Below are 10,312 nucleotides of genomic sequence, written 5' to 3' on the forward strand. Positions count from 1 at the left end.
TAATCAATCAATCAATTAGTCAAGCTATATTTTAGAGCACATTTCTTAAAAAGAAATGCAATTCAAAGTGTTTTACAGAGATTGAAAAACATAAAAATCAAATATATAATGACTTTATATAAAACAGAAGTGGATTTAGAAGTAGAGACTAATGCACATCAATTGCAATTAAAATTAAAGAAATAAAAAAAGATAAATATTTAAGAAATAATTAAATAAAAAATAAAATATAAATAGTTAAGACAATACAAAGGTAAATAAAAGCAAAAAAAATGAAGAGTTAAAAATAAATAATAAGTGACATTAAAATGATAAATTAAAAGAAGTTAGAACAATTTAAGAAAAGCAACAATAGATCTTCAGCAAAAAATTCTTTTTAAATCTGACAGGTGTTTTCAGGACTTGTGATCTCTACAGTGCCCCCCTGTGGCAGGGATGAGATCTTTAAAAGCAGCCTGTCATGGTTCAGTTTTTATATAAAGCTTGTTTTGTTTTTCTGTAACCTCCTTATGTTTTATTTTAGATTTCTTACCTTGTGTTTTATATCCTTTTTAAGTCATGAGTTGTCTTTGCTTTGTCTTCCTGGTGTTGTTTACCAGTGATTATTTCTTGTGTCATATTTTATTTACCCTTGTGTTCCTGGACTCATGTTTTATTTAATCATTTATTTTTAAAAGTTACATTTTTGGGGGCATTTTTTACCTTAAATAGACAGGTGAAGTTAAGAGGGAAACATCTTTTAAATTAAAAATACTAACAAGTCTTTGAGAATATTCACAGAAATACACAGAAAGATCTGCTTAAAGTGTGTAATCTCTCAGGAAGAGGCCATATTGTCTTTCTCTCCTTATGTCAGGGTTTAATACTTGATGTCTTCATAAAAGAAGGACCTACCTCCTGTCTGACAACCATGTGGGATACCTTTCATTACAATTTGACAGAGAGGCAGTTTGAGTCAGTGTCTGAGCAGCAGGGGGAGAAGAGGAGGCACCACACCAATGAGAGGGGTGACCTGCTGTCCTGAAGCTGAGGCCCGATAATCTCACATCAAAGTCTGGGCACTGCAGAGACATGACTGCAACGGACCCTCACTCACTCACTCACTCGCTCTGTATAACAGAGATGTGTTTAATCAGATGAATTTGAACACACTGCTTTTTCTCTGAGATGAAGAGGACATTTGAGGTCTGTAAGAGTTCAGATGTAACATATGCAACAAAAAATGTACCATCATCCACAGAAACGTGTCAGATACTATTTTTTTGAAACACTTTAAATTCTTCTTGAGATGGTGTTTGTTTTGCTAAATGGCCAAACTCTTAATTAGGCACGGCGTGTGGAGTTTGCATGTTCTCTCTTGCATGTGTGGGTACTCCAGCTTCCTCCCACAGTCCAAAAAACATGCTCTTCAGGCGGATTTGTCACTCTGAATTGTCGTAGGTGTGAATGTGAATGGTTTATCTCAGCATGTTAAGCCTGTGATGGGCTGGCAACCTGTTTAGAGTGTTACCGAACCTTTTGCCCAGTGACAACTGGGATAGACTCCCCAGTGTCTTCAGTCTGCATGATAGAAGACCAAACCAAAGAGAGGTAGGACAACCACTTACAATAAGGTTCCCAAAGGAACTTGACTTATATCTCCTCTGCCGACAAAACTTGCTCTTCAATCAGCTTTGATGTCTACATTGAGATTTACTTCTGAAACAAGGTGAAATTTTCTAAGGAGATAAAAAAAGAAAAGCCATAAAGCAAACAGAGAAGACGTTTCTGCTGAATTTCATTCTATCATCCAAATACCTCATCCCTCACTGTTATTATCTCCCTTTGAACTGAACAACCGAACTCCCATCAGGAATGCTGGCTCCAGCTATCAAAAAGAGATAACACAAGTGTTTCTGTTTGTTTTATTGACTTAAAGGATAAGAGTTCATACATTCTCCTCTTCAGATATGTTGTGAAATGTGAGAGCTGTGAGAGCCCACTGTAAGTTTGTCAGAAGACAAGCTCTAATTTTGTTGTCATGCAAACCTTTAGGTTTGAAAAAATTAAAGATTACTGTGTCGTTCATGTTGTTGTTTTTCAGGTGATGCCAAAAAATGTGTGTTCCAGTTACAAACTATCCCTCGACACAGAGGCAGCCGCCTACGCTGGGAGATGCTCACCTTTGGTAAGTCTGCCAAAGAATTCAAGAGAGCAGATTCAAGCTGGAGGGCTGAGACCTCCTGGCATATGGGCCTGGTTGTAATCAACAGAAGCAGTGAACTTGTAATTTACATTGTATGTACACTCTCCAATGCCAACAACAAAGAAAATCAAGGCCTCTCATGTGACAGAGGTCGCTCAGCATGCTGACACAAACTCTCATGATCTGTGCATGAAGAAATTATGCAATAGTTTAAACCCTAGCAGCACATTTAACCTGTCCAAGTTTTAGCTTCTTCAAACCCAAACACTGTCATATTTTTATCATCCCAATCCATTACGAAGGCCTGTTTGGTAAACTGTTCTCCTTTTATAACTGGACGGAGAGATGTTAAATTTAAGATTGTATCTGTTGCACTAGATATTTCTGGACTGATAAGTTTGGCTCTGAAATCAGTTAATTTTTGGTCACGTTAGCCCAAGACAACAGCAAACAATTGAACAGCTGCACATTCAATCAATGAATCTTTATTTATAAATCGCAAATCACAACAAATGTTAACTGAAGACTCTTTCCAAACAGAGCAGGTCTAGACCGTACTCTGTTATATTATTAACAAAGACCCAACATTAAGACAGGATCGGATCCAGTCCCATCTTACAGACAGGACTCAGTCTGATCTCATCTTAATCCACCATGAGCAGAGCACTTTGCAGCATTTAGCAAGTTACAGCTTCCTTTAACAGGCAGAAACCTCCAGCAGGACCAGACTCATGTTAGACACGCATCTGCTGAGACCGTGTTTGGGTTGGAGAGAGGGATAAAGGGAAATGAAGAGGTGATTTTGTGGACTAATAGTGGAGCAGAAGGAGAGGAGATGGTATCCTGTAAAGCTGATTAGATTATCCTCGTCTGTTTTGCTTTAAACTGAGTGATAATTAGCCAGTGATAAGCAGTGAGCATAATGAATGTTATATCTGTAGGATTGATGTGTGTTCGTATGCTGTTAATGATGATGATGGAGCTTTTATTTCTCTCTTCAGGAACCTAGTAAAGAAGGAAATGGTGGCAGCAGCAAAGGACCCAAACCGCACAAGCTGACCAAGGAGCACCGAGAGCGTCCCCGAAAAGACTCTCAGAGCAAAGCCACATCGAAAGGAGACAACGACAGAGGCAGAAGCAGCAAGAGCGGCCGCGACCCTTCCTCTTCCTCATCCTCATCATCAAAAAATCCGTCAGAGATCAAAGTGAAAGATGAAGTCCAGGTCCTACCCAAGGCCGCCTTCAAGGAGCCGCAACTCACCCTGAAGGAGTCAAAGATGGAGGGCATGTCTGAACAGATAAACAGGCAGAAACCTTGAGCAGAACCAGACTCATGTTAATAATAATAATAATAATAATAATGATAATAATAATTGATTGGATTTGTACAGCGCTTTTCATGGTATTCAAAGAGAGTTGGGGCAGCAATGGCAAAGACTCTGTCCCCCAAGGTGCGGTGCTTGGACTTGGTGATAGGGGACAGGAGATTGGCATCTGATAATCTGAGGCGGCGAGATGGGGAGTGACGTTAGAGGTCGGTCAGGTATAAGGGGATGAGGTTATTGAGGGCTTTGTAGGTGATGAGCAGGATCTTGAAGTTGATTTGGTGGTGTATGGAGAGCCAGTGGAGGTGCTAAAGGATGGGTGTTATGTGGGCTCTGGAGCAGGAGTGGGTGAGTGTTAGACACACATCTGCTGAGACCGAGTTGGAGAGAGGGATAGAGGGAGATGAAGAGAGAGAGATGATAGTGTCGAGTATTCAAGTGTACTAGAGGCAAGTTTTGGAAGTGTGGGCGGGATGATAGTGTCTCTTTGTGTTCCTGTAATCGACAATGGCAGTTCTCCGAAGCATTAAAATGTTCTTCTGTTAACTCAGCAAAGAGGGACGCGGTGGCAGCAAGAACTGATCAAGACCTTAAACAGCCTTAAAAACACTCAATGACAGTGGAAGCAGTTAGAGTTGATGTGATTTTCTCTAGAAAGTGCACATTTAAGCCAAGCCATGCTGAGCAGTTACCTTCTGTCTGCTGAAGAGATTATTCAGAACTGTTTGTGGGGAAGAATAAAATAACTAGTGACAGCCAGTCAGACTGAAATCTCTGAAAAATGATGTGTGCCTTCAGGCTTCTGCTCTCTTCTCTCCATGTGCATAAAGAAAGCTGTGTCTCTTGTCTTCAGCTGCGATCTGTTGCACACTCAATATCCGTGAGCTGTTACAAATAACATGTTTGACTGTTGTTTAGCGGGGTGGAGAAACAGCACCGTCAGATGCTGACTGCTCTGAGGGGCTGACTTTCCCTGACTGACATAAACCAGCCGTGTGTGCAGATGGGAATCAGAAGAAGCTTTATTGGACAAGCATGTGTGCACATAAAAGTAGTCTGACTATGTTGTTGTCTTTTCTCTCCATGTTTGTCACATTACTGAGAATTGTTTTCAGGGAGAGATATACTTAAAATCTGATAACACCTGTGATTACCCCGCTCTGCTCCTTTACTTTATTGATGATGGTGTTTAGTTGAAGCTGTGAGGCAGAAGAAGACTTCTAAATGTATTTGGGTTTCTAAGATTTCTTACCTCTCCTCCACACAAGTATTGGACTATCATTTCTGAGATGTGCATACATTATTTATACCTCATACTGTGAACTTTTTGCACTTTCTGGTGAGGGTGGTGGAGGAACACGCCGCCAGGAAGATGCAGCAAGGTGGGCCAATGTGGTCTCCTTTGGTCAACAAGGACAATGGACAAGATGAGACAGTGTGGAGAGGAGGAAGATCAGCTGGAAGGACTTGTGGAGCATGGAAACAATGCATGATGTCCTTCCAACTCCTAGCAATCTTCCAGCACCATCACATTGAACACAGGGCCCCTCCCCCAAGGATGTGTGCTGAGCCCCCTACTCTTCACCTTGCTGATCCACGACTGCACATCGCTGCACAGCTCAAACCTCTTCACCAAGTTTGCTGACGACACGACTGTGGTGGGTCTCATCAGCAACGGGGATGAGCCTAACTATAGGACAGAGGTGAGCCGCCTGGCCTTGTGGTGCGGACACAGCGACACACTCTCTGAACGTGGAAAAGACAAAGGAGATTTTTGTAGAGTTCAGGCCAACACGCACCTAGCATGCTCCTCTGACCATCAACAGTGCTGCTGTGGAGAGGGTGGGCAGCACTAAGTTCCTGGGTGTGCACATCATTGAAGATCTCACCTGGACCACCATCACTGACCAAGAGAGCACATCAGCGCCTCTATTTCCTCTGGAAGCTGAAGAAAGCTAGTGCCCCCTGACTTTGACTTTGACCTTCATCAGTGGTGGGGTGAAGATCCAGGATGTGCTCTCTGCTCCAGGCCAGCTTCTCTCAAACACATACTGACAGGGTGTAAGGTCAGCCTTACCCAGGGATGTTACACCTGGCGTCATAACTGAGTCCTCAAGAGCCTTACCTCCATCCTGGAAAAAAAGCGAACCACTAACAATTCCTTATCACCAGCAGTACTCAACACCCTGCAAACCACCTTTGTCCATGAGGGGGGGAAAGCATCCAGGAGCAGCCCTACACCACTGGAGCATGACCAACTTTGAGTAGCCTTCGACTGGAAGATGTTAGAGGATGTTGGCCGACAACTTGTGTTTCACCTGAGATCGCAGTCACTACGCTCAGGTCCGATATAGTGCTCTGGTCCCCTTCACTGAAGAAGGTCTTCATCATTGAACTCACTGTACCCTGGGAGGATTCAGTGGACGATGCATATGAGCAAAACATCTACACTATGCTGACCTATAGCTGCTGAGGCACAACATCCTGGCTGGAACATCAAAGTCTGCCCAGTAGAAGTGGGGTGCAGAGGGTTTGTGGCAGTACCTACCACCAAACTGCCAAAGAACCTGGGATTCAGAGGTCAGAGCATCCACCAAACCATCAGAACTATGTCAGAGGTAGTGGAGAGAAGCAACCAGTGGTTGTGGATAAAGAGGCAAGACTCCTGCTGGGTGACGTGTTGATTATGCAGGGACACACTGCAGGGCTTGATCACCCCCGTAGGGCCTTCCTCAGGCGAGGGTGTAGAGTTGTAAACACCCAATGACCCTGAGGTATACTACTGATGATGTGTCCCAAGCCAGTTCATCCTTACTCTCTTGGTAGGTACCAGCTCTTAAGAGGATGGTTTACATCTCGTCCTTTTTTTTTTTTAATATCGCTCAAAACTTTAATTTTTCTACTATATTTTTATCAATATTGTTGCATTTGAGGCCTCTCGTGGCTTATTACTACACTTTAAGCTTCAATATGCACACAGACTTTATTTCATACAATCTCATATTCAATTATTCACTTTTTTACTATCTTCTCTGAATCTTGCATAGCTTACTATTTTAACTGTCTCCCACTTTTCCACGCCTATAGGAATTTAAATTTCACGTGTTTGACTTGACATGCTGAACTTTGAACATTCATTTTTATAAATGAGCAATTTCCTGACTAGCTTTTAGTGTTTGCTTTGAATGTTTTTTGACTATGTTTATTATAGTAAGGTAAATTCTTTGTGTATAAATAGATTATAATGATAGCCCTCGTCTTCAATCATTGAAAACTGCTCAGAGCACGACAAAAATCAAAGCACCTCCCCGGATTGTACAGCATGCTTTTGAATGTTTGTGTCATGCATGTGGAAACAAAAATAGTCAAAAGAGGAAGCTAGGAAACCCCAAAAGATTATTATTATTTGTAGTGTCATCATCTAAGTTGAATTTGATGACATCTTTTAAAACATATTTCCTGTTGATTTAAAGTAGACTACTAACTTGTGTTTGAAACCTGTGGGACATTTTCATTTCAACTCTCATTCTACCACCATTCATGTTGAATGGTGGGATTTAAAGGTTGATGTCTTCATAAAAGAAGGACCTACCTCCCATCTGACAGCCAGGTTGGATTTCTTTCACTCAGACTTGACTTAAGAGGCAGACGGGATCAGTTTCTGAGCAGCAGGGGGAGAAGAGGCACCAAACCAAGAGAGAGAGAGAGTGGTGACCTTCTGTCCCGTAGTTGAGGCCCGATAATCTCACATCAAAGTCTGGGCACTGTGAGGACTTGACTGCAAAGGGCCCTCACTCACTGACTCTGTATAAAAGAAATGTCTTCAGTCAAAGACTCACTGCTCACTTTCCATTTGAGATGGATATTTGAGATGAACAGTGGGAAAGATCAGTGTAACAACCTGTGGTGGAAGAGATTACAATAAACTTGTTCAAGTGTTGAATTAAAAAAAAAAAATCTTCATTATGCAGAAAATTAATTTTGAATGAGTTCAGATTATTCTGATGGATAAAAAAGATCTCCATGCAAGCTGCCATTTGTTGCTGATTAAGAGCAAGAATTAAGTTTTGCCTCTTTTATTCGTTTTACTGTTATTGAAATAGTATTTTACCTTTTCCAGTAATAAGACACAACTAGATAACCTCCGTGAGTAAAGGTAGAGAACAGTCCAGCTAATCTAAAAAAAATTCTAATTTATTGTATTGCATGAATGTGTCATAAAAATCTATATTATTTCATATCATAATGTTATTTTAACATGTGAATGATGCATGACGTGTACAACCAAGTGCCTTTTCGGCTTTTGGGGTTGCAGTTTTGTCTTAGAATAAAGAAACAACTTTCTTTTATAAACAACTGTTTTTACAATCTAATCTGCAAAGTAATTTTAGCCACCTGTTACATGAAGCATTATATATTTTTTTTGTTTTGATCTAATCTAATTTTCATTTTAACTGATTTACTCATCTATTTGTATTTTATTCATTAATATATTTATTTTAGCTCTTATTTGTCTTGTTATTGTTCTATGATATAATACAATATAACATCCATACTGGTATACTTAATAATTCTTGTTGGTTTTGATGTATGATTACACTTGTTAAAGGTACAGTGTGTAGAAAGAATAAAGGGGGATATATAACGGTATTGCTCAACCCCCGGAAAAAGAAGCTCCTGTGATGCATGAGAGGTATGATCCTTCCTTTATCAAGTAATCTTTACAAAAAAGTGTATGGTTTGTTCATTCTGTGCTACTGTAGAAATGTTTCAGAGCAAGATGGCGCCCCCCATGGAAGGGGTCCCTCTCCTTATGTAGATATAAAAGGCTCATTCTATGTGAACAAATATGAAATCATTTTTAAATAAGGTGATCAAACACTGCTAAATTCTACACACTGTACCTTTAAATTAAAGAAAATGTAACCAAAATGATAAATTAGGCCTGAGTGTATATCTAGCATGCATGCTCAACACAAAGATACTTGAGATTTTTAGATTAGGTTTATTTTGGTCTGCATCAACAACCAATACTTCCCTCCACAACATAGGAGCCATGTAAAAATCACAAATAAAAGCAAAAACAAAACAATCACTGAGGGATTCATCAAGAAAATATATAAAGACATATACACACACACTCATATCAATATGTACATGCATACGTACACATACACATGCATACATACACAAGTACATTCATGCCAGGCAAGGCAAGGCAACTTTATTTGTATAGTGCATTTCATACATGAGTGCAACTCATTGTACTTTACATTAAAACGTTAAAAGCATTGGAAACATTCAGAGAAGCATAAAAGAGCACAATTAAAATGACAAATATAATAAAACATAGAAAAGAAAAGGAAAATTAGAAATATATTAAAAATAAATTAAAAATTTGCATTTAAAGTGAGTTAAAATAAGATAAGATAGGAAGGCAGTGGCAAATAAAAAAGTCTTAATCTTTGATTATGCATACATATAAACATGGCCGTGGGAAGTAGGGGTGCTGAGGGTGCTGCAGCATCCACTGTTGGAAAAGGCAACACGCATTTTTTTCTGGATGCATAAATAAGTCGAAACAAATACATTAATTAACACAATAAATCAGTTTTTTTTTCATTGTATTATTTTCTGAAAATGTAATGCCTGAGGAAGATTTGAGTAATAATTATAGCAATTTTAAATAATTATTCATTTTAAAATAACCAGATGCATGGGCCCTGTGTGTGTGTGTGTGTGTGTGTGTGTGTGTGTGTGTGTGTGTGTGTGTGTGTGTGTGTGTGTGTGTGTGTGCCTGCTTAAAGACTAAACGTATATGGATAAGTTCTGTTCAATGCGCTTTACTGCCCTTTGGGCCTGTTTTGCCAGGTTTGGCTTATATGCTCTTTGCTGTACAACAGGGTATGGAAGTTGCAATTTGTGAATTTATAATGAAAAGTTCTCTTGAAAGCTTGTATTCAAACCAGATAAATACAAATAAAATGTATGTGCGCTATAGCCTATCAGTTGCATAAGTAACCTAAATGCAAAAAGAAAAAAAAATTGCACCTCTTACTACAGCACCCCCAACTTAAAGCCACTTCCCACGGCTCTGCATATAAACATGGATACACATCCACATATATTTTAGTCAATCACATACTGACCAAAAAAGGTGTAGGCTGAAGCCAAGACTTATCCTGCCTACCTTTTAACATAACTTATACCGTATAGGCAACATTGTGCAAGTAGTTATGTTATTTGCAAGCCATTATGTTATTTCAATTAAATGAATAACTAACTTCAAGTGCCTTAGAAAATGTATTCAGCAACAGCACTGTTCAACATGTGCCTGTTTCAGTGAGAATCATGTTATAAATTACTCTTTTTATGAGTTGCAACAAGTGAGCGTTTCCCAGGATCATACTGAAATACTGAGAGTGTAACAGGCTGTTCTCACAAAGCATGGGATCAATTATTATAATGTGCAAATATGACATGTTTATGAGGCATATTAAGTTGTATGAAAGAAAGACACAAGCCTTATGGTGAATGGTATTGATATTGCATTAACACTCTAATAGAAAAACACGAAGCCCAAACAATCGAATTCCGATTAATCAATTAGCATCATGTGCATTTTACAAGTGAAACAGAGCTGAGAGCCATTGGGACGAGCTCGCTGTCACTCGAGGAAACCAGCAGAAAATGCTTTAATTGTATTTGCAGCTCAGCCGAAGCCCCGCCTCCAACGCGTTCTGATTGGCTCCTTTCAAGAGTGCTTAAATTCCCAGCTCCCTGATTGGCTGAGAGAGCTTTC

Source organism: Notolabrus celidotus, chromosome 2 (assembly GCF_009762535.1).
Source record: "Notolabrus celidotus isolate fNotCel1 chromosome 2, fNotCel1.pri, whole genome shotgun sequence".
Taxonomy (NCBI): domain Eukaryota; kingdom Metazoa; phylum Chordata; class Actinopteri; order Labriformes; family Labridae; genus Notolabrus; species Notolabrus celidotus.